Raw genomic sequence first — 25133 nt, 5'->3', positions numbered from 1 at the left:
GCCCTGGCATTGGCCGCCAGGCGCGTCGGTCGGGCAGCCGGGGCTGCGGGGAGGCGGAGCTGAAGAGGAGGAGGAGGGTGAGCGGAGCTTGCAGCAGGCGCGCGGAATGGTTAATAGGTTTGCGGGCAGCGGCGGCGGCTGACTGGAGCGCGAGAGACGCGGGGGGGATGGCGCGGGAGCCGGGACCTTTTGGATTCAGCCCTCGGAGCCGCTGCCGGTCGGGCGGGAGGAGGCTTCTGCCGCCGCTGCCTTCCAGACGTGGGCAGGGGAGTCCGTGCATGCTGCCGGCGGGACGTGGCTGTGTGCTCCTGGATTGCAATGCGAGGGAGGGGAGCGCGGCCCCAGATTACAGGGGCGGCCGTCGACCGCACTGCCCTGCACGGTGCTAAACTGCCCCGGGGTGCCGGGGCGGGGGCCTCCGCTCGGCGTATTCTCTGCTGGCTTTAGCGGCGTATGCACGCCCCAAGTTAGCCTGCGGGGAGCCACGCGAGGGGCCTCATGCGTTTTAGCCGCGGCGTTGGAGCGGGGAGCCCCTGGTCCCCAGTCACACCAGTGCGACGGAGAGGGAGAATGAGGGGTGCCGGATGGCGTGAGCTGGTGCAGCCTTTTCAGCAACCGCAGCGGGGGTGGATTGGCTGAGAGCAGAAGCCCAGTCTGCCCCCCGGATAAAGCTGCTGCCTTAGGTTCTCATGGAGCAGTCTCCTTTGGTGGGGGCAGCTGCTCTTAACAGGGGAGGGGGAGACTTCCCCGCCCCCCAACCGTGCACCGCTTCTGCCCGCTCTCCTAGCTCCGACACCGCAGGAGGCCGGTGCTGTGCAGGGTACTGCTGCTTGTGCGTCAAACTCCCCCCTCAGAGTTGCTGGAGGGCTCTCTTCGGCCGGCATCTCTCCTCTCGCTGTATAAAATATCGCTCCCTGGTCCTCCTCAACTTGTTTCAACTTTATATTTAATACATGCCTCTTCATCTATAATTCAGATTTCTCTGACTCCAGCTCAGTCTCGCTTCCCATTGACTCCTGTATACCTTCCTCATTTTCCTTTCTGAAGGCTCAGAGGAGAATTTTCTAAGAAAATGCCTTTTTTTTTTATCCCCTGCAATATTGAACAGAAAGACATTCTTCATTATTGTCTAATTAATAATAAAAACAATAATCTCTTCTAGCCTGTAAGTGACGCATTTACTTTGTCCATCCAGCCTGGAAGACAGTGCTATAATAAAATGATAACCTACTCTGCAATTAATTACCTTTAAAAGTGTCACAAGGATAGGATCATAATGCATTTCTTCAACATCTGCAGCATGAATAAACCTTTATTCTGAATATTTTTTGAATCCCTAGCCTTTCTCAGCCTGAATTTACCTACCATATCATCTAACACCTACGAAACTTAACAGTCAGGTTAAAATGGCCACAATAAGTAATTATGGTATTGTTTATGACCACCAAATCTATGTATATAAAAACAAGAATAGCATCAATATAAGATTTTCAGGTCTTAAAACCATACCATGAAAACATACTGTGCCCATTTTAAGTTGCATATCTTTGACCAATTATATGTAGACTTCTATCTTGGTGTATTAGGTTTCCATATATGTGTATTTATGTACAAATACAGAAACCCAATGCTTTCAATTAAATATAGGCATTTACTGTATATGTAGGGGGTACATCCTGATCCTCACAGTCACATATATAAACACCCTTGGTAGTCACACTGGTGCAGATACTCCTGATATAAGCGTGCATGAACGCTGCAGTCTCGATAATCACATGCTGTGTAAAGATAAAACCTTCCTGTCACTCTGTTTTATATTTGTGTCCAAAAAGTTTGTATTACACACACACAAATAATTGATTCTGGTTTTGATGACATTAAGTAATGGGAGCAAACAGAACTTAATCTAATAATAAAGAAAAGTGTTCATTATGTAATACAGGAAGGATGGCTGTAGCCCTAGCATCAAAAGTCAAGGAATTGACAAGAAAGAGTAACCTTACTGCCAAAACATTTAGAAAGAATTTTCTGTGAAAGAATTAAGTATTTAATTCCTTCATCATATTACAGTACAAAGCAGTACAACTATTAATAAAGAAGATAATTAGAACTACTAGCATTTTGCATAACATATTCTGCTCCTGAAATACTGTGCCTATGTATTCATTAATAATGCACGCATTTTTTCTGACACGAGTCATGTCACAGCGGTATGGCATCACAGACGTTTTTCTCCTTCTAGAAACATCACAGACACATAACATTTTTATTCTAATCACACTACAGTCATTTCAAAGTCACATTGTAGTCACATCACATAGTCTAATAATAATTATTTAACTTTATTGCTAAACTGAATAGTTTTCTGTTTGCTTAGGGATGACTTTAACTTGTAGTCAGAACTGATTATCTTGTGCTCATAACTGAGCTCTCCACATGTACACAAGGTTAGCCCTATGAAGGGTTAGGAAGAGAAATAATCAAATTTGATTAAACTAATGGCTACTGGACTTAAATGTAACACATTCACAAGTCAAAAAAAGTTAAAACATGTCTGCTCTTTTCAGAAGCTGAATATGTTAAAAAGCCAGTGATGTTTGCTTGAAATACAATCTGTCATGTTAATGTTTGTGTACTTGCTGTAAAATGCTGCTGTTCTTTAACTAATCTGACTTTGTTAACCTCTTGGAAAAGGTAGGTCTTCAGACTACACTGTTTGCATTAGTATAGTACAATAAATTGTGAAATCGTGACTCCTGGTATAAAACGGGTTAGAACTGTCATAACTACTTTTATTAATCTTCTAGAAAGAAAATTAATAAAAGTCGGTATTCTGGCACAGGAATCAGGATTGCCCAGTACATTGTTATACAGACTTTTAAATGTGAAGAATGGCTCTAAAAAGTCCTTATTTTAATGTTTTCTTGAAGAGCCATGTTTTATCTTCTAATAAATATTCCTCCCAGTACACTTATTTTTGGAAAAACTATAGTATTTGGTGTTATGATTTGTTCAGCTATGTACTGTTACTTATACTGTTCTTTAATAGTCTCCTATTTTTTTCATAATGTATTAGGCTTTTGTCTACGTATTAGAGTATTTAGGCCCCTAATCACATTATAACCTATTAGATTGCCTTCTGTATTCTAGCATATTAACTATTCATTCACTGCATTATATGGTCTCTCCTCTTCATATTATTATGTATCAAGTTCTTTTCCATATCATATTTGACTCAAACTGGAGCATGCTAGAAACTGACTCCAATTATTCTGTATTAGCTATAGTCAAATTGCACTAAGTGGAATTGGTTACATTGTATCACACAGGCTCACACAATACATTATACATGAAACTGACTCACATTATGCTTAGCTAACTAAAGATTTTAATCTTGGACTGTTGAGCATAAAATGCTATCATGCTTCACTGAACTGGCTATGGTCACTTGATCATTTTATACCTCATATTGCCTCTCCTGGTCTGTTATTATGGAGGCATAATGCCTTTTCATCTATTATGGTTGCCAGTTTTGTTTAGACAGATTCCTGGAGGTTTCATCACATGACATAATCTTTAATTCCTGGAGACTCCAGGACAGTCCTATAAGAACATTAACATTTTTTATGGATTGCTGATTCATATTTTGGTGAATGAGCTCCTCTACTGCATGCCATCACGATGTGCATCAGAGCTTAACCTAGTGTACTTATGGTGTGCCTGCTTTCTTAACACATAGCAGAAAATGAAATAAATGTAGTACAGATTTCCCCATGTCCTTAAATGAAATATTGTATGCTAGCAAATATTTGGAGGCTTTGTTTTTGAAATACTGATTAAAAATTACCAAATTCAATTGAATTTCAATCATAATTAGGGAATAACTCAGAGTGAGATTGCCAGTCCTGCAGAGACCTAGTGGAGGTTGCCAGGAAAACCTTATGAGGTTCCTCCTTTAATTGACCCCTCAAAAGTGGGGATTTGGAGTCCAGTGGAGTTGGCAAAGGGCAAGACTTCCCACCTTATGAATCCTACTGATCCATGGAGGTAGGAGATCCTACCTAGAGGGCTCTTGCCTCCACTTTGTTCAAACTTGCCTCTACTTCTCATCCCATGACTGGCTGGTTCCCTCCACTGCTGCTGAGTAATATGGCAAACTCCTGGAATTCCACAGGCAAATCCAGAGGCTAAGACAAGGGCAATGACACAGAATAAGGGAGTCCCCTGCTTCACCCCCACTTCCCAAAACCTCACCAAATAATGCCACAAAGGATGCTGTCCCCACTTTCTGTGCAGACCAAGGGAAATCCATATACAGAAGGGACCATATAGCTTAAGAGATCTTAACAGTTGTATTGTTGTTTTCTCCTCATAGCTGTAAAGATGATATTGCTTCTACTTTTGTTCATATTTTATCCACATGATAGTTTAGATTTTACGATTCCTTTTTTATTCATGTCTCGTGTGGGAAGCTCCTTAAAAAATTACTTGTCTTCCTCTCCACAGTGCTTGGGCCTGATTTTTGAGCCCTTACTTTCATGAATAGTTCCACTGAGTTCAATAAAAAATATATTTCTGTATTATTTAACCACATGTAATTACACCATTTTAAGAGGCCAAATAATTGCATTATAAACAGTGCTTGTTTATTATTCTCTTTTTGCCATTTCAAAATTGATTTTCATTGGTTTTTCTAAATGGCTGTCCAAGTCCTGGGAGGGGAAAAACACTTAAGCAAACAATTCAAGTCTGTACATTAATCTGAACTTTTAAATAAACAGCAATAAAAAGTCAATTAATGTTGAATAATTGAAGCCAATGGGACTAGTCAGGCGATTAATGTTTGCAGGATCAGGCCCTTTTAATGGGTCTCCCTTCAGGAAAATAAATTCATTCCTGGGTAATTAAATCACAAAAGGGGCAGGTGACAACCTTTATTCCATTTGAATGACAGAACTAAATTTAACTGAATTTGCCATATTTTTTGACTGACAAAGATTACAAATGTCAGGTTCATGGCTCTAACTGGTCTCCAAATGCAAAAGCTGAAAACTGGCGTTTTGCAGTGCCAGTGTTTAATCACTGTCATTGTACAATGCAACAAGGTGCTGAACTCTCATTCATTATTGCTGTTTATTTAAAGGTACAGATTAATGGACAGACTTGAATTGTTTGCTTAGGAGTATGTTTCCCTCCCAGGGCTCTGGCAACTATTTAATAAAAACAATGGAAATCAATTTTGAAATGGCAAAAAGAGAATAATAAACAAGTACAGTTTAAAATGCAATTATTTGGCCACTTAAAAGGGATGTAATTACATGTGGCACATAAAAAATATATTTTATTCTTTGCCACCTTCATGTCATTTATTTTGATGAAAGTAGCTTTTGAATCAGAATCTAGAAGCAGAATACAACCAATTTGTTATTGTGGAAGGAGAAAATGTTCCAAGACTTGCAAATAACTTGCATAGCTTGCTGAGGGACATTGTTCAGATGTGTGAAAAAGAAAAAGGCAGAAGGAACCTGGGGCTCTAAGGACTTTTAGACAAAATAGCATCTGAAGAAAGTTTCACTGGGTAATAATAATCTCCCCTGACAAGATAATGCAAATCTGATCGATGGAGTTACACAGGTGTAAAACTGGGATCAAAATGAGACAAGCAGGAAGAGCCTTGTTATATCTTCTGCATAACTTTTTCCAGCTTCAAGCCCATATTTTCTGTCCTTGCTCATGCTGATCACATTAAAATAACATGCAATTTAGACCAATGTCCACTCAATCACATTCACTTATCAAGGTGAAATTTGCACCATCCTTTATATCACTTCTGCATTTTATGCTAAATATTTTCTGTTCTTCAGTCTCCATCCCTATCTCAGCCCCACACATCACCATTTGTAAAAGGTTATCAGAATGGTGCAACCTGATTAAACTATACATCCGCTGGAGGACTACATCTATCCAACATAGAGACCCTTGATTTCAAGGATAGATAGATGCATGACTTCTTTTTGTTTAAGGGCATGAGTTGGCATCGTAGTTTTCTGATTTCTGCCTTTCCTAAACTTATGAATGAAACCAAGGGTCCAAAAATTAAATTAACATGTCTAAGGAAAATGTATTATATTATGGTTTTTGACATGGGGCCTATTGTGTCCACTTCCAGCAGCTCCCATCAGCCTGCAGCAGCGAACCGTGGCCAGTGGGAGCCGCGATCGGCCGGCCGGACCTGAGGATGGTGCAGGTAAACAAGCCGGCCCAGTCTGCCAGCGGCTTTCCCTACACAAGCGGCAACCCCAGTTTGAGAAACACGGGTTTAGAGTCTGGGGAAGAGTTCAAAATCTATGGAAAAGGCCTTAACTCCAGAGTCTGGCTTCCCCAAGCTCCATGATTTGCACTATCCCATCCAGTGATTGACTAAGAAAATTCTTTAGAAAGGCATAAGCTACACAAAGATTACAAGCAAGGTAAATAGGGTGTTGTAATATACACCCCTACCTCGATATAACGCGACCCGATATAACACAAATTCGGTTATAACGCGGTAAAGCAGTGCTCCGGGGGGGAGGGACTGCTCACTCCAGCAGATCAAAGCAAATTCGATATAACGCGGTTTCACCTATAACACGGTAAGATTTTTTTGGCTCCCAAGGACAGCGTTCTATCAAGGTAGAGGTGTATTTAGCAAACAATAATGTAAACCACAGGAAAAAAATATAGAGGATGGGATGGTACTCTCTATTGCTGGGAAGTTATTGAATATTTGGAGCCAGGAACCAGCTTGGGGGACGGAATTGATGGTGGATTTCCGTGGCTTCCCCTAATCTCTACTAATAAATCATGGGTCCTACCTCCCATATAAACAAACAATAGATTTTTTCAACACAAACACAATAGAAGTTCGTCATTTTGCCCTCTTCCTTATCAATGTATCTGTTACTCCAAGGGCAACATGCTTTAGGAGGTAAGCAAGCACCTATCTAACTCAGTCGTGCTTACACAATTATCACAGCAACAACATACCACAGACTGATCAGTAATGGATTTCCTTGTCAAATTTCTAGCTGTCACAAGAAACATCAAAGAGAGGAACCAGACTAGAGCAAATTATGGTGCTGCTAAGCCTTGTCTACACAGATAGATTAGATACAGGTGGGACTGGGCCTCCCTGACTCATAGCAAAGCTTCACAGGCACTGAGCTTAAAGCCACCGAGCAGCTAGTCCAACCACTGAAAGCCTGGGGTAAGAGAAGATTCCTCTGGTCTATGCTGGGAATGAGAGAGTTAAATTACAGGAAAGCAAAATTCAAAATTTCCCAGAATTACCACTACGTTTTCTGGCAATGTTTGTTTTTGCTATCATATGCCAAGAGGTTTTATTTTCAGATGTACTTACAGGGCCCAGTACTTGGATTCTCCTTCACATCCTGCATTTCCCCCTTATCCTTCTAAAGCCCAAACAGCCTTTAGACAAGATTGAGGGCCTTCTGTCTGAAATGTTAACCCTGATCGCCTCATACCCAACCCAGGTGCTGCAGAGACAAAGCCTACTTCCCACTGGATCATTTTGGTCACTAGTTTTATGTGGAAATCCTTTAATTTTTTTATTGTACATCTAATGACATTTTTCCATTGAAATCAACACATTAAGTTTATATAAGGTATACAGTTCATTTAGCATTTTATGTGTATCTCTAAATTGTTCTCTCATTTAGTGTATCTCCTTGTGTTCAGCTTCCATAGACTGTTTATCACTGAAGATGGAATATTCATATAATAGAAAAGCAAACCCACTGGGATCAAAGTTCCTAATGAGATATATTTGAAGCTAGGGGAGGAAATAGAGAAGCATAATATGCAAAATATAGCTAAGCTTCTCTTCTAGCCCATATTGGGGAGGACTTTTTACCTGTAATTCATTTTGAAGTATATCACTCATTATAAATTCAGATTTACCTCTCCATTCCACTCCAGATGTTATCATACTAATGGGAAGCAATAATCACAAAGCTAATTGTTTTCCACTGTTACCCTGGAATGAATCTAGAGTAACTCCTATGAAGTCTTTGGAGTTACTCTGGATTGACATCAGTTTAACTGAGAGCAGCATTTGGCCTACAATTACTGTTTGACTCACTTGGGTTACTCTTCAGTTATTTATTCCTGATTGTAACAACACAGGGAGCCTTAAGAGGTAGGACTGTTCCTCTTGTGGCATAAGTTCCTGGGAGAAGGTGTAGTGGATGTGAAAAGAGTGTGGTCAGGCATGTTTGGGTCATTAAAACACTGCTGAATGTTGTCAGAAATAGGAAATTTTGAAATTGATATTATAGAAAAGTTGTTAAAATACATATTTAAAATGAGTGTAGTGTTTATGAAAGTAGTCGGCTTCATAGGCCAGAGGACTGAAGACTTTTGTTCAATTACAAAAGGTATAGCACAGGGCTCAGCAGTGCAAATGTCCCCATATTTTTCCACTAGATGTTTTTTCAGCTCTGAGTGGGGGGACCACTGTTAGGGATCTGAGGCTAGTTCAGTTGTCATGCCTATTCCACGCACAGCCTCTAAGCTGAGCCTGTCAAAAAGGTGCAAATTTATGTTGATTGCAATGGCACTTGCTGTAGCGTAGACATATATGAGAACTATATGAATGTTTAAGAGAAAACTCTCACATTGCTGCTTCTTGTTATTTTTGTTGTGTGCCTTATGTAGGGTCTTTTTTAGTGCAGTGGAGAATATTCTACTCAAATCACAAAAGTATTGGCTATCAAGTTGGTTTGACGCTCAGTTGCAAACCTCAGCATGTGCTCAAGTAACTTTAGCAGACATGGGCCGACGTTGTTCGTAAAGAGTCACCTCTAGTCAGTCTCCCTTGCTTTCTCCACAAACAGATATCCTGCTCTCCAACAGTGAGCCCAGCACTTACCCAGAGGTGAAAGTAACTTAAAGGACTTACCAGTACTCTGGAGTTCTGAGCGGGGGCGTGGCCTCAACCAGAAGAGGCGGGGCCTCAACTGGAAGAGGCGGGGTATTTCAAGATTTAAAGGCCCTGGGGCTCCAGATGTGGCTGGGAGCCCCAGGGCCTTTAAATCACCCCAGAGTACCAGCTGCAGAGGTGGCTGGGAGCCCTGGGACTCAGGGGCAAATTAAAGGGCCCAGGGCTCCGGCCGCCGCGGAGCTCCAGGCCCTTTAAATCCCCGCCGGAGCCCTGCCGCCGCTACTCTGGAGCGGCAGGGCTCGGGCGGGGATTTAAGGGGCCCAGTGCTCCTGCCACTGCAGGGAGCCCCAGGCCCTTTAAAGAGCCGCCAGAGCTCCGGCAACAGGGCTCCGGCAGCGCTTTAAAGGGCCCGGGGCTCCCCACAGTGGCTGGAGCCTTAGGCCCTTTAAATCACCGCTGGAGAAGCTGGTCCAGTCCAGCACATCGTACCAGCTCTTGCCAGTATGCCGTACTGGGCCGTATCGGCTTACTTTCACCTCTGCACTTACCTTAAATATCTAAGGGAAGAAGAGGGAGATCCTGGAACTTATTGTGAGGGAGGAGCTGGTTTGATAGATAGAAGCAGCCAGCTGTAAGGATTTCTCTTTGGATGTATGGGTAAAGCATACTCAAGCCTCTAACACACCTACAATGACTGAACTTAGTTAAACCCCTCTGTGAATCGAAAGCCTAGTGTTTGCAGTCCTAGGCCTACAGTCTGGAATGATGACTAGTACATTAACACAGGATTCCACCCACACAAAACTCAGTACAGGATCAGGGCCTGTGTCTCCATTTAACATCTGGGTCCTGGAGTGAAAATAACATATTGATAATCCGGACACCGCTAGGGTGACCAGATGTCCCGATTTTATAGGGACAGTCACGATATTTGGGGCTTTTTTTTTTTATATGGGCTCCTATTACTCCCCACCCCCATCCCGATTTTTCACACTTGCTGTCTGGTCACCCTAGACCCCGTAGAAATTCAGGCAAAAGGTGCATGTTATTTTTATTAATACAGCATGGAGATAGAGTTACAAATGGTAATGCTCAGGTGGCAGTAATCAAGGAATAGTTGGGATTAAAAGTACAAAGGAGCAAATTCTCTTCTCAGTTACCCTGACATAACTGGGGTTTTTCTGGTAACTCAGCAGAATGTAGCCCTCATAACTCCAAAGCATACTGTATGGGATCTTTGAAAATAATGGGTAACATTTTCCAAAGCTCTTAAGTGACTTAAACACTTTACAAAATTTTACCCAATAAGTGTTTGGTGGTGGAGAAATACAAGATGGAGTTCCTATCACTTTTTTCTTTCAGAGAAATGTCAGAGATTGTCTTTATTATCCTGACTATAAAGGTCAAACAAGCACACACACATACACACACACACACATACACACACACAAAACTAGCATAATTAATCCTACTTCAAGACATATACATCTAAATAAGGCTAATTGATCTAATTAACGTAAATTTGCTGTGCTACAATGAATGTAGACCACAGAACAAAGAATAGTTAGAAAAAAATGTAATATTTATAGTGTCACTATTTAACAAAGCCAGTCAGGATAATTAACTGGGAGTGGCATGGAGGCACGTTAAAAATCCTAAGAGACATTTCATTTCATAGTTTAGGTTTTGATAAGAACTATTTTTCTCAATTTTAAAGGTCAGTCTTTTCTGTTAAAAGAAAAAAAAGTTCACTAAACTAAATAGGCAAATAGTGGGCCTGTTCCTGTTCCCGTTGAAGCCATTGATATTTTGGCTATTGATGTTAGACATGAACAGGGGCAGGATTAGGCTCAGACAGTTTATCACTTTATTCTGTTTAATTCACGGCTCTTGTTTCTATAGCCTTGCAAGTCTTCTAACTGCAGTAAACAGTGTCATCTAGAGGATATTGTGTGGTACTGCATGTCATTCACAAACCAATATCTCCTATACATACTTTGAAAACAAGCAAAGTAAAAGCATGATGATAGCCAGTTGCCATAGCATTATTTTTTTAAGTACTATCAAATATGCTCTTCTTTCTGAACACCAGAAAGACTAGTACCCTGTCACAACAAAATGCTGGGATGCCTCAAGGCTGTTAATTTAATCAACGTGCTTTAAAGAAATTAAAACTAACATCCATTATTGCTGTGAATCTTTGGTTTAGCTCAATTAAGGTGACATAATATTATGTAAAACTGCTGTAATAGAAAATAAGGCCATAGGCTGTAATATCATGTAGTTTTGACCAATGCATGTTAAAATAATTAGCTCTAGTTATTTGTGTCTAATCTAATGGAATTCAAATTGTATTAAGATGCTTTACAAAATAATGAAAAGGTCTAAGTAACAGTAAATAAAAGTTGATAAAATGTATGTTTATCCATACCTTATCTTTATTGCCAAACAAAGCAAAGTTGCACTGACGATGAATAGCAGCAGCACATCCCATTTTCAAATATATTTACACACGGCACAAACAAGTAAATTACTTGTTACAGATCCCTTGTCATTCATTCCTTTTTTTAACTTGACATTTTTTCTGTCCCAGTGTTCCATTAACTTCCACCATGTGCTGATTTCAAAGTTTTTCAGAGAAACTCATTGATCAATAGCAGCTGAGGCACTGTAGGACCTTAACTCGTTAAAACGATTAAAAAGGAAGTACCCTATGGCTCTCCTCATAAGCAGACAACTCGATATTAGCAAGAGGTTTCTATTGCCAACATGAGATGTATGCTGTGAATAAGTAAAGTAATAATAATAATAAACATAAAATAAAAAAATCCTGAATATCAGCTATACAATTTGGCCCCAATCCTGCTTTTCACTCTATTAACTATTTCCTAACAAAAAAGTTGTTTTTGCATTTTAATTGAAGTAGTGCTCCTTTGTTTCTGGAAAACAAAACTTCCCTCGTGCTCCCACTCCATAATCCACTGCCTTTACAAGGAGAGTGAGTTGATGCTCTCAATGTCCTTTTTCTATTTCTGGTTACCATAGGAATGGCCATACTGGGTCAGACCAAAGGTCTATCTTGCCCAATATCCTGTCTTCCAACAATGGTCAAAGCCAGGTGCTTCAGAGGGAATGAACAGAATAGGTAATTATCAAGTGATCTATCCCCTGTCACCCATTCCCAGCTTCTGGTAAACAGAGGTTAGGGACAGGACACCATCTCTACCCATCCCGGCTCATAGTGATTGATGGGCCTGTTCTCTATGAACTTATCTAGTTCTTCTTTGAACCCTGTTATGGTCTTGACCTTCACAACATCCTCTGGCAAAGATTTCCACAGGTTGACTGAGTGTTGTGTGAAGAAATACTTCCTTTTGTTTGTTTTAAACCTGCTGCCTACTAATTTCATTTGGTGACCCCTCCTTCTTGTGTTATGAGAAGGAGTAAAGAACATTTCCTTATTTACTTTCTCCACACCAGTTCTGATTTTATAGACCTCTATTATATCCCCCTTAGTAGTCTCTGAAAAGTACCAGTCTTTTTAAACTCACCTCATGTGGAAGCTATTCCATACCCCTAATCATTTTTGTTGCCCTTTTCTGTGCCTTTTCCATTTCCAATATATCTCAAAAAAGATTGGAATTAGAAAAGGAACAATGATCCTATATTATTTTGCAAGAATCTAAATTTCTGTGGCTCAGTCTAATTTCAGTCATGGGTCAGGATTGCAACCTGTAAAGAATGTATAGTGAGATAGACTGATTAGAACACCAGTTAATATCTGTTTTATAAATGATCTGCATTAGAAGCATGCCAATTGTTAATCAGGCTATAAAGTTAATTAAATTAATTAAAAATGCAGTATGAAATAAAATCAAACAAGACAGCTACATGATACAAGAATTTAATTATACAAAGTTTCAGTAAAGCTGTCAAGTTAACTAGTTAGAGATGAAATCTTTGACAAGATAATACTGGCTAAAAAGCAATTTTCTTTTTATAATTCCGTTATAATTACAGTGACCATCCATTATGAGGGTTGACATCACTTGCATTCAACAATAAGCTTACATTTATGTAAGTACAAATTACAGGAATAATGATAGCAATAGGATTGTGACTGCTGTAATTATGAGCAATATTGCATCTAACACATGATTGTCTAACAAGAAAAGTTGCAAACAACCAACTGCTGCAATGAGAAGGCATCTAGGTGAGGAAGGAAGAGGATAACATTCAGATGAGACTCCCCTGTTCTATTGGCTTATCTAATTTAGTGTGGGTACATTTCTATTCTAATTTGATTTTCCTTCCTAAAATTTTGGTTATTGAAATTAAATGATACTGGCATTTCAGAGCATTAAATATATGTTGAGCCAAATTCTGTTCTGATTTATATCCTGTGGAACTCCATCGAATTGCATGGGGTTTAAATTGATACATAATTGTTCATGACTACAAATTGGGCTACATCCTGCTCCTATTGTATTCAGTAGGAGTTTTGTAATGGAATTTAATGGGATCAGAAATGGACAGATAATGTAAACTGATTTCCTGGTGAAAGGTTGTTTTTCTGTGAATGCTTCTTAGAATGGGATACACTTGCACACACAACTGTATGTGGAAGTATAAAATATGTCTTATTGGTTGCTATTGAAAATATAATGTAACTACATTTAATACATTTTTATTTTGTGACAGAAAATCTAATTCTGGACTTCAATTGCAAAGTACAGTAATATAGAGGGTGAGAGTTCAGCTGTTGTAAACTGCACAGGTTGTGCCATGTTTGTCTTTTTTCCACAGGACAGAAGCAACTTTGTACAGACAAAGTGCAAGCTGGTCTCCATATTGGAAGAGAAGGTTCGAGGTCTGGAGAAACAAGTATCGACCCTGCGTTGCATAAGAGAAAATGAAGATTTCCTGGATAGATGTCAGGATATGCTTCTATGGGCACAACGTTCTGAAGAATCAGAGCAGGCTGCGCAGTGGGGATAGAAGGACGGGGAAGAAAATTGGCAGCATGTGACCTCCAGAAGAAGAAGGAGGAGCGACCATGTACCAGCAATGGAGATACAGGAGAGCAACCGTTTTCATGTTCTCTCCACTTGGACAAATGCGGAGAGTGGACTAGATGATACATCTGAGGGAAGGGAGCAGAAGGAAACTCCACCAATTGGAAGGCATGAGATGCACTGTCCTAGGGATGGGGGTTCCACGCCCACCGCTCCCAAGAGAAGGAGGCGGGTGGTGGTGGTCAGGGACTCCCACCTTAGGGGGACTGAGTCATCTATCTGCCGCCCCGACCAGGAAAACCGAGAGATCTTCTGCTTGCCAGGAGCTAGGATTCACGATGTGATGGAGAGACTGCCGAGACTCATCAAGCCCTCGGACCACTACCCCTTCCTGCTTCTCCATATGGCAACTAGTGATACTGCCAAGAATGACCTTGATCAGATCACTGCAGAATACATGGCTCTGGGAAGAAGGATAAAGAAGTTTGAGGCGCAAGTGGTGTTCTCGTCCATCCTCCCGGTGCAAGGAAAAGGCCTGGGTAGAGACCGTTGAATCCTGGAAGTCAACAAATGGCTACGCAGGTGGTGTCGGAGGGGCGGCTTTGGATTCTTTGATCATGGGATGGTGTTCCAAGAAGGAGGAGTGCTAGGCAGAGATGGGCTCCACCTAACGAAGAGAGGGAAGAGCATCTTCGCAAGTAGGCTAACCTAGTGAGGAGGGCTTTAAACTAGCTTCACCGGGGGAAGGAGACCAAAGCCCTGAGGTAAGTGGGGAAATGGGATACTGGGAGGAAGCACGAGCAGGAGAGCACAAGAGGGGAGGACTCCTGTCTCATTCTGAGAAAGCGGGACGATCAGCGAGTTATCTTAAGTGCCTATACACAAATGGAAGAAGCCTGGGAAACAAGCAGGGAGAACTGGAAGTCCTGGCACAGTCAAGGAACTATGATGTAATTGGAATAACAGAGACTTGGTGGGATAACTCACATGACTGAAGTACTGTCATCGATAGATATAAACATGCCTGACTAACCTAATTGCCTTCTATGAGGAGATAACTGCGTCTGTGGATGAGGGGAAAGCAGTGGATGTGTTATTCCTTGACATTAGCAAAGCTTTTGATATGGTCTCCCACAGTATTCTTGCCGGCAAGTTAAAGAAGTATGGGCTGGATGAATGGACTGTAAGGTAGATAGAAAGCTGGCTAGATCGTCGGGCTCAACGGGTAGCGATCAATGGCTCCATGTCTAGTTGGCAGCCGGTTTCAAGTGGAGTGCCCCAAGGGGGCCTGGGGCCGGTTTTGTTCAATATCTTCATTAATGATCTGGAAGATGGCGTGGACTGCATTGTCAGCAAGTTTGCAGATGACACTAAACTGGGAGGAGTGGTAAATACGCTGGAAGGTATGGATAGGATATAGAGGGACCTAGACAAATTAGAGGATTGAGCCAAAAGAAACCTGATGAGGTTCAACAAGGACAAGTGCAGAGTTCTGCACTTAGGACGGAAGAATCCCATGCACTGCTACAGACTAGGGACCGAATGGCTAGGCAGCAGTGCTGCAGAAAAGGACCTTGGGGTTACAGTGGACGAGAAGCTGGATATGAGTCGACAGTGTGCCTTTGTTGCCAAGAAGGCTAACGGTATTTTTGACTGTATAGGTAGGGGCATTGCCATCAGATCGAGGGACGTGATCATTCCCCTCTATTCGACATTGTTGAAGCCTCATCTGGAGTACTGTGTCCAGTTTTGGGCCCCATACTACAAGAAAGATGTGGAAAAATTGGAAAGAGTCCAGCGGAGGGCAACAAAAATGATTAGGCGCCTGGAACACATGACTTATGAGAAGAGGCTGAAGGAACTGGGATTGTTTAGTCTGCAGAACAGAAGAATGAGGAGGGATTTGATAGTTGCTTTCAACTACCTGAAAGGGGGTTCTAAGGAGGATGGATCTAGACTGTTTTCAGTGGTATTAGATGACAGAACAATGAGTAATGGTCTCAAGTTGCAGTGGGAGAGGTTTAGGTTGGATATTAGGAAAAACTTTTTCACTAGGAGGGTGGTGAAGCACTGGAATGGGTTACCTAGGGAGGTGGTGGAATCTCCTTCCTTTGAGGTTTTTAAGGTCAGGCTTGGCAAAGCCCTGGCTGGGATGATTTAATTGGGAATTGATCCTGCTTTGAGCAGGGGGTTGGACTAGATGACCTCCTGAGGTTCCTTCCAACCCAGATATTCTATGATTCTATAATACCTGCACTTAAAAAGTTTGACTGAATTGAAAGATTCTCCCATCTCTTTCTTTCGTATGGGGAATGCTCTTGGAACTATTATAATCTTTCAAAGTGATGGGAATTTTTAAGATTGCTCATGTTTCATTGTAGCGGCTGCTACTCTGAAACCTGTCATGTTTCATTGTTTCTCATGTACTTTTCCACATTTTTTTATAGACATGATTTCCACTATTAATTTAAATCACCTGTGTGCTACACTTTACTTACCTTCCTTTATCTTTTTTGATGACTATGTGTACAATTTCTGTTCAGCTAAATTTATCTGATTTTATTTTACTTTTAATATTTTGATTTCTCCCTGTTGTTCATGTATCTAATATTTTATTCATATGCTATTATTTACATTTTTCATAGAAATTTGAAATTCATACACTTAATTCTCCATAAAATAGAATAATTTAATATTTTAATAGCAGATATTTTAATAGTTTCATTTGATTCTCCCATCATCTAGGTGACTACAGTACAGGTCTGCAGTGCAGAAGATTAGGATTCAGTTCCTGACTCTTGCACAGGCTTCCTATGTAACTCTGGACAAGTCACTTAATCTCCTGTTGCTTATCCATAACATGGGGGGCAGGTCACATGGTCAAAAGGGATCCAGTGGGGGACACTAAGCAAAGAAAGCCCACCACCTCAAGAAGAAGTCCAAAAGTCAATGGACATGATTCAGAAGAACTATGCATGGACAGAAGACTATTAAAAGGTCCCGCAGTCACAGAGACCCACCCCTTCTCTCCATCCACCTTTCTCATCATAGATTGACCAGACTGGATAATGAAGACCTCTTAGGGCTGATCTACACTGGGAATTAACATCAGCATAGCTATGTCTCTCACTAAAAATCCATACCTATGCTGACCTAACCACCAGTGTAGACAATGCTAGGTCGATGGAAGACAGAATTCTTCCATTGGCCTAGATACCGCCTCTCAGGTGGATTACCTATGCTGACAGGACAGCCACTCCTGTCAGCGGTGCAGCTGTAGTGTTTTAAGTGTAGACATACCCTTGGTATTCAGAAGTTGGGGTCAGTATATGTTGCAGTGCAAGCTTCTTCACATTCGCCCATATGATATACCCATTAATGTTTGCCTTCATCCATAATTTCAGAGGATGCCGCTTAGGGGTTTGTTGTAGAGTGCCAGGCATCTCAGCCAAAGGATTGGGAGGGAAAGTGAAGACCCTTCAGAACAAAATGAAGAGCAACAGACAGCTGGGCCTTCCAACAGGGAAGAGCAGAAGGGGCGGGGAGAATGTCAGAGGAAAGCAAATAGGAAGTGTGGTCCTTAAAAAAAACAACAACACCTTTTATTATTTAACCTCAAATAAGATGTTCAAATTTGGCACTAATGATGACATAGGTTCAGGGAGCATTTGGTAGAAAAGAAGTTGGAAACTATTCTAAACAGAGAGGGCAGCAGTAAAGAAGACCAAGAATGAGACAAGAGATGAAACTGCAACGAAAGAGAAAATAGGGAGCAAAAGTAAATGACAGGCGAGATTTATATAGGGGCAAAATTAAGAGATGTAATGTGATTAAAGAAAGGAAGCAAATTATGAGTTTCAAGGTTGTAATGTCAAGGGAGGAAGACAATTTTATCAGAGGAATTTTGTAAGAATTGGGAATGGAGGATAGGTGTACACAGAAAAGAGAAGTTTAAAGAAATCAAAATGGGAGTTAACCAAGGTGACTAATACAATAGAAAGGGAAGGATGGACTGTGGTTATATTATAAAGAAAAAAATGGAAAGGATTTATTTAGAGACTGGATAGGGAGGGAGGACACTGAGGGAAAAGAGTTGACACAGATTGCAGTACACACCACACAATGTTGAAGTAGGGCATTGGTGGTGATCAGAAGGAGCTTTCAGTATAAAGATTATGGGTGGAGACATGGGAGTGGGAACCTTCAGGAAAAAGGAGTTATCTGAAGCTATGGGACAGGATGAGGTCACCTAAAAAGAATATATAGAGAATATAGAATACGAGAATATATAAATGTACTCTCATTAACTTACCTTACATTAGTAGTGATTAGCCATTTCTGTACATTTTCTCCCCCTAAAAAAATTAATCTTTTAGTTACTTTTCCCTCCCCATTACCTTATTCTTACCTGTTTTAAACCCTCCCCGATTGGGAGCTCTCCCCCTTGGGAGTATGCCAGGATCTCCTAGGGTCAAGAGGTTCCTTTCTTATCAGGAGGCTTTTCCCATGAGCAATGGTCACTCATGGTGCATCTGCTTCCTCGGTGAGGGCCATGTCACACCTAAGTGCACCCATTGCATCAGCTTGACCTCCCGGGCCAAAAAGAGCAAAGAACTCCAACTGAAAATTCTCCTCCTGGAGAGTTCTCTATGCCCAGCTGTACCCCGGCTCTGATACCTCTCTGGGGTGGCTCTCTACCTCAGCTCAATCAGCCAATCCCCACTCGCCATGGCCATCCAAGAGGAAATCCTCTCTTTCCTGCTCAGACAGGAAAAAAACGGATCACTACATTGCCTGCCAAGGAACTACCTAAGTAAAAGCCATCCCCTGTGAGACCAGTAGGCTCAACATCCTCAGGGCTGAGACTTAGCCATCAGGGTACTTCCGGTACTGGAGCTAAACAGAAGTCCAAGGACCCTCAATGGGCAGGACCACAGGCAGACACACTGTCTCTCAGGACTGAGAAGCACAGTGCAAGAGCATCCAAAAACGGTACCAAGTGCCTCATCCAAGACAATCTCAGGTGCTTCAGCACCGACAACAATGTTGGTATCTACAAGTCTTTTGGCACCGACCACTCGGCACTGATCAAATCCTTGGCACTGACAACACCCTCAGCACTGGGCACGCTCTTGGCACCAACTAAGCCATCTACATCCACTGACCACTCAAGGGAATGCACTCTACCCTTGGCACTAATAGTTCCTTCACTTTCCAAACAACCACTGGTGCCAATGATGCTCCTGTCTGCTCCACCTTGTCGTTTCTGCTACGCCTGAGTCTCTGCTCCACTGTAAGAAGCTCCCTATACTTCATGCCTCTTCTATGGAGTCACAACATTGCTCCCCTTCACCTCTGAGACCTGCACCATCCTTTCCCAGCGAGGAAGAGGATGAAGAGTACTCCATTCCACCTGCATATCCAGAACACCCACAAAGACAATCCTCTGCTTGTCTGCATTATTCAGACCCTGGAACCAAACCGGGGCCCTGGTACAGACTCCTGTGGGTGAAAACCCACATACCAATTCCTTCATATTTCTACAGTGACCCATGGGCTTTGTACAGGGCACAGTTTCCCAAACCATCCGTAGTGCAGAGCCAGAAACATGCATAATTGTCATCCTCCTCCATCTCTCAACCACCTGATGTTAACTCAGTAACGATGGAGGAACAGCAGGAAGAAATGGAGAAAGAGATTACACCACCATGCTACTTCTCCTCTTCCCACGTCAGTTACTGCACATGGTGAGTAACCCTCTCTTAATTACCCTCTGGGACACAGGACTAGAAAGGGTTACACAACTAGCAGGCTGATTGATCCAGATTCAACATGAGCCTAGGGCAACCCCCTATGTAAGGGATTGGAAGCGACTAAATTTGTTCAGTCACAAAGCAAAGAGACCCCCTCTGAAGTTCAGACAAACACCGCCTTAGGGGGTCTACCTGTCACACACCTTCGTCTAAACAATTTTGAAGATTTGGTCGAGGCTGCAAGAAGCTTCCCCCACTTCCAGTTGCTGCAACCATGTTTAACAACCCACCAGTTTGGTGACCGTTTTAGCCCCTTTTTATCCATCATGGTGGCAAATCACTTCAGACAAGTGGGTCCTGGAAATAATCAACAAAGATTCCATACTCCATTCCATTACTGTCCCTCCCACCCCATGCCCTCTTCAGTGATCCTTCTCATGAACACCTTCTATGAGAAGAGGTGAATCACCTTCTGCATTTGGGAGTCATAGAACTGGTACCATCCCAGCACAGAGGGAAAAGTTTTTATTCCCACTATTTTCTGGAGACTGAGCCTAGATTTAGGAAACCTCAACAAGTTTGACCAGCCGCAATGCTTAAAGATGGTCACACTATCAAGCAGTATCCCAGCACTGGAACAGGGGGGACTGGTTCTCAGCACTCAACCTCCAAGATATGTATTTTCACATCGCCATACACCCTGCTCACAGACGATTTCTCAGATTCATCCTGCAGACTGACCATTACCAATACAAGGTGTTACCTTTTGGACTCTCTACAGCGCCCTGAGTATTCTTCAAAGTCCTTGCGGTAGTGGCAGCCTACCTATGCAAACACAGCATCATATTCCCATACTTAGACAACTGTCTCCTCAAGGCTCCATCTGAACCCAACGCAGTTCATGCCATACGAAAGAAGATGGATCAGAAGTGAAAAAACAGATTGACAGAGCCAGACGAGTACCCAGAAGTCACCTCCTACAAAACAGGCCCAACAAAGAAAATAACAGAATACCACTAGCTGTCTCCTTCAGCCCCCAACTAAAACGTCTCCAGCGCATCATCAAAGATCTACAACCTATCCTGAAAGATGATCCCTCACTCTCACAGATCTTGGGAGACAGATCTGTCCTCACTTACAGACAACCCCCCAACCTGAAGCAAATACTCACCAGCAACCGCACATCACTGAACAAAAACACTAACCCAGGAACCTATCCTTGCAACAAAGCCCGATGACAACTCTGTCCACATATCTATTCAAGTGACATCATCATAGGACCTAATCACATCAGCCATACCATCAGGGGCTCGTTCACCTGCACATCTACCAATGTGATATATGCCATCATGTGCCAGCAATGCCCCTCTGCCATGTACATTGGCCAAACCAGACAATATCTACGCAAAAGAATTAATGGACACAAATCTGACATCAGGAATCATAATACTCAAAAACCAGTGGGAGAACACTTTAACCTGTCTGGTCATTCAATGACAGACCTGCGGGCGGCTATTTTACAACAGAAAAGCTTCAAAAACAGACTCCAAGGAGAAACTGCTGAACTCGAATTGATATGCAAATTAGACACAATCAATTTAGGTTTGAATAAACACTGGGAATGGCTGAGCCATTACAAACATTGAATCTATCTCCCCATGTAAGTACTCTCACACTTCTTATCAAGTGTGAGAAGTCTGTACTGGGCTATCTTGATTATCACTTCAAAAGTTTTTTTTCTCTTACTTAATTGGCCTCTCAGAGTTGGTAAGACAACTCCCACCTGTTCATGCTCTCTGTGTGTGTGTGTATATATATATCTCCTCAACATATGTTCCATTCTATGCATCCGAAGAAGTGGGATGTAGCCCACGAAAGCTTATGCTCAAATAAATTTGTTAGTCTCTAAGGTGCCACAAGTACTCCTGTTCTTTATACAAAAATCGACACTGTACAACATCTGGAGTTTATTGGGGCATACCTGGATGCGATACAGGCCAGAGCCTTCCTTCGTGCTCACAGACTTTCTACAATTGTCGACCTTGTATCCACCAGGAGAACCAGCCTGCAGTTCTTTGCCAGGACATGTCTCCAGCTGCTCAGCCATATGGCAGCAGCTACCTTCATGGTAAAACATGTCAGGTTACACATGCACTGTTTCCAGGCATGGCTGCGCACAGTGTATGTACCTCACAGACACAGTCTTCAAAAACTTCTATCCATGCCTATCAAGATCAAGGACTCATTACACTGGTGGAGACAACCCCAAAATGTCTGTATGGAGGTCTCTTTTCTCCAACCAGCACTATCCCTGATTCTAACAATTGATGCCTCCCTAATTGGTTGGGGAGCATACCTTCAGACCCACACAGTGCAGGGAAGTTGGTCCCCCAAAGAATCCTTCATGCACATCAACCTTTTAGAACTGCAAGCAGTTCACAACATGTGCCGACATTTCCTACCACCGATCAGACATTGGACCATAAAAGTATTGACGGACAATATTGCCTGCACGTTCTACATCAAGAGACAAGGCGGAGCGAGGTCCTATTTCCTATCCTCAGAATCATTGAAATTGTGGAACTGATGTATCCAGCGTGACATCAACATTTCAGCCGCATACCTGCCTGGACTCCAGAACACCATGGCAGACTCATTGACCAGACAATTCTCACAAGACCATTAGTGGGAATTAGATATAAAAGTCTATCAGTGCATATTCATCCGCTGGGGATTTCCCCATATACATCTTTTTGCCACACAAGAGAATGCCAAATGCCCTCAATTTCTGCTCACGAGCAGGTCTAGGTCATGGGTGTCTGGGAGATGCCTTCCTTATTATATGGGATGCTCCAGTATTCTATGCCTTTCCATCTTTTTCCCTCTTGTTCAAGGTACTTCAGAAAATATAGGTGCAACAACCCCGAGTCATCCTCATAGCCTCAACATGGCCATGACAAATGTGGTATCCTTATTTCCTGGTGTGGTGTGTTCTTCGATCACCATGCAATTGAGTCGATACCTCCTCTTGCAGGATTCAGGCTGAATCCTCCATCCCAATTCATGTCTCCTTCATCTGAAGGCATGGCTCCTTCATGGTTTGGGGATTCAGAGATGACCAGTTCAGAGGCAGTAAAAGAGGTTCTCTTAAATAGCAGACATGACATGACTCACCGTACGTACCTCCAAAAATGGGAAAGATTCCAATTCTGGTGCAGTCAATCATGATTCAGCAATTAATTCCCCATTACCACTCATTCTAGATTATATTCTAGATCTTAAAAGATCGTGCCTATCTACAAGCTCTGTTCATGTGCACTTGGCCGCCATCACAGCATTCCACCCCTAAATAGATCACTATTCCATATAAACCCACTTGCTCATGAAGAGATTCCTTAAAACTCTTTTGAAACTTTACCCTCATGTATGACATCCCAACCTCATCTTGCGCTGTCTCACCAGACTATCATTTGAGCCCATGGCAACGTGCTCTTACATCATCTTTCCATTAAAGCATTTCTCATAGCCATCACGTCTGCCTGACAAGTAGGAGAAATAGGGGCTTTCATGGCATACCCACCGTGAAACTGTACACAGTTTTTCTTAAGGACAAAGTAACATTATACACGCATCCAGAATTCCTATCCAGGGTGCCCTCCTTCCATTTGAATCAGCCTATCCACCATCCCTGCTTCTGCCCAAAGCCACATAACAATCAACATTAAGCGACACTACACACCTTGGGCATTGGGCGGACATTAGCCTTTTACCTTGATAGAACTATAACTTTCAGATAATCACCACACCTATTTCTCTCAGTCACCGAATGTTTGAAGGGAGCGATTCTATCCAAACAACTTCTTTCCAACTGGATCTCACAGTGCACACACCTTTGTTATCAACTGCACAACCAGCTACCTCCACCTGGAACTCAAGCACATTCCACTCGCTCACTCTCCACCTCATTACCTTTCTCAACACTGTGTTGATCATTGCCATTTGCAAAGCGGCCACCTGGGTATCTGCGGATACTTTTAGCCAACACTATGCAATTACCCATAATGGAGCATCAGATGCCCAAATAGGAAGCACCACCCTCTTCTCCTTATTGGACATCACTCTGAAGCCCCAGTCTTCCATCTAGGGGCACTGTTGTATAGTGGCACATCCACAGGGACACTACTCCTAGAAGAAAAGAAGGTTACTCACCATGTGCAGTATCTGACATTCTTCAAGATGTGTGTCTCTATGGGTGATTCACTACCTGCCCTCCTCCCCTCTGCTTCGGAGCTCACAGCATATATATATGTCGCCGATGGTTCAAGATGGGGAGGAATGCATGTGCGGCCCAATGGGCACTGTTACTGAAGATCTCCAATCCCAGGTGCAGGGGGCACTGCTGCACCTATAGTGGGGCATCCCAAGGGACACACATCTTGAAGAACATCAGTTACTGCATATGGTGAGTAACCGTCTCTTAATTACCCTCTGTGACACAGGACCAGAAAGGGTTACACAACTAGCAGGCTAATTGATCCAGATTAAAACTTTAGAGACATATTATGTCTTTTCCGTGTTTACAGATATATTGTTAGAGGTTGACAATGTAACCAAACAGTTCCTGTCTATCGCTGTATTCTGTTAATTCAGGGATCAAAAGAAGATGTTAACATTTAGATGAACTGTGAATGTAGTAATATCATTCTTATTTCTCTTTGAAGTTTGTAGTAAACTACCTGTAAATGGCTGAAGATGGGCAGTTGCCTTATGTTAATCCATTTAGCTAATTACCAGTTTTCAAAGTAGCAGCCCTGTTAGTCTGTATCCGCAAAAAGAACAGGAGTACTTGTGGCACCGTAGAGACTAACAAATTTATTAGAGCATAAGCTTTCATGGACTACAGCCCACTTCTTCGGATGCATCCAGTGATGCTTAGGAAATAGAAGTTCTACTTCAAAACTAAGATAATTGCCTATTGTTCACCCAAGGAATGCATGCTGTCAAGAGGCTGCTAGACAATTATAAAAAGAACTCTAGGGCCCTGATCCTATCATCTCAGATCTGCTTAAGCTTCATCGGGGAAGTTTGAGTCACAAGACTGAGATCTCTAGTTCCATTCTGGATTGTGCTGATATTGGACATTGGACTGTAACCTATGAACTATGGACTGTTTGCAACTTCGAAGCTCACCAACTCTACTATGAAACTGGCCGAAGAACTCTATTAATATCTGTATATATAATGACCTTTTAATCAATACTCTCACTCTTTTCTTTTATTAATAAGAATTGGCTGTAAGCATGTATTTGGTTAAGATCAGAGATATGCATTAACCTGCTGGAAAATGTGTCTGATCCTTTGGGATTGGTAGAATTTTTTTATATGATGAACAAGATTTTCAGTAATCCTCATCATTGGCTGTCT

At 42.1% G+C, this 25133-nt stretch overlaps 1 long non-coding RNA gene across 1 annotated transcript; it reads left to right on the top strand.

Moving 5' to 3' along the window:
* Positions 1–36: 36 nt before the first annotated feature.
* On the top strand, positions 37–24551 carry LOC135980852 (uncharacterized). The gene is made up of 3 exons (XR_010597757.1): positions 37–77; positions 6170–6247; positions 13748–24551. It is a non-coding gene; the product is annotated as an uncharacterized LOC135980852 (long non-coding RNA).
* The last annotated feature ends 582 nt before the right edge of the window (positions 24552–25133 follow it).

The sequence above is a fragment of the Chrysemys picta genome, chromosome 1 (assembly GCF_011386835.1).
Source record: "Chrysemys picta bellii isolate R12L10 chromosome 1, ASM1138683v2, whole genome shotgun sequence".
In the NCBI taxonomy this organism is placed as follows: domain Eukaryota; kingdom Metazoa; phylum Chordata; order Testudines; family Emydidae; genus Chrysemys; species Chrysemys picta.
This window is presented reverse-complemented; position numbering and strand designations above follow the sequence as displayed.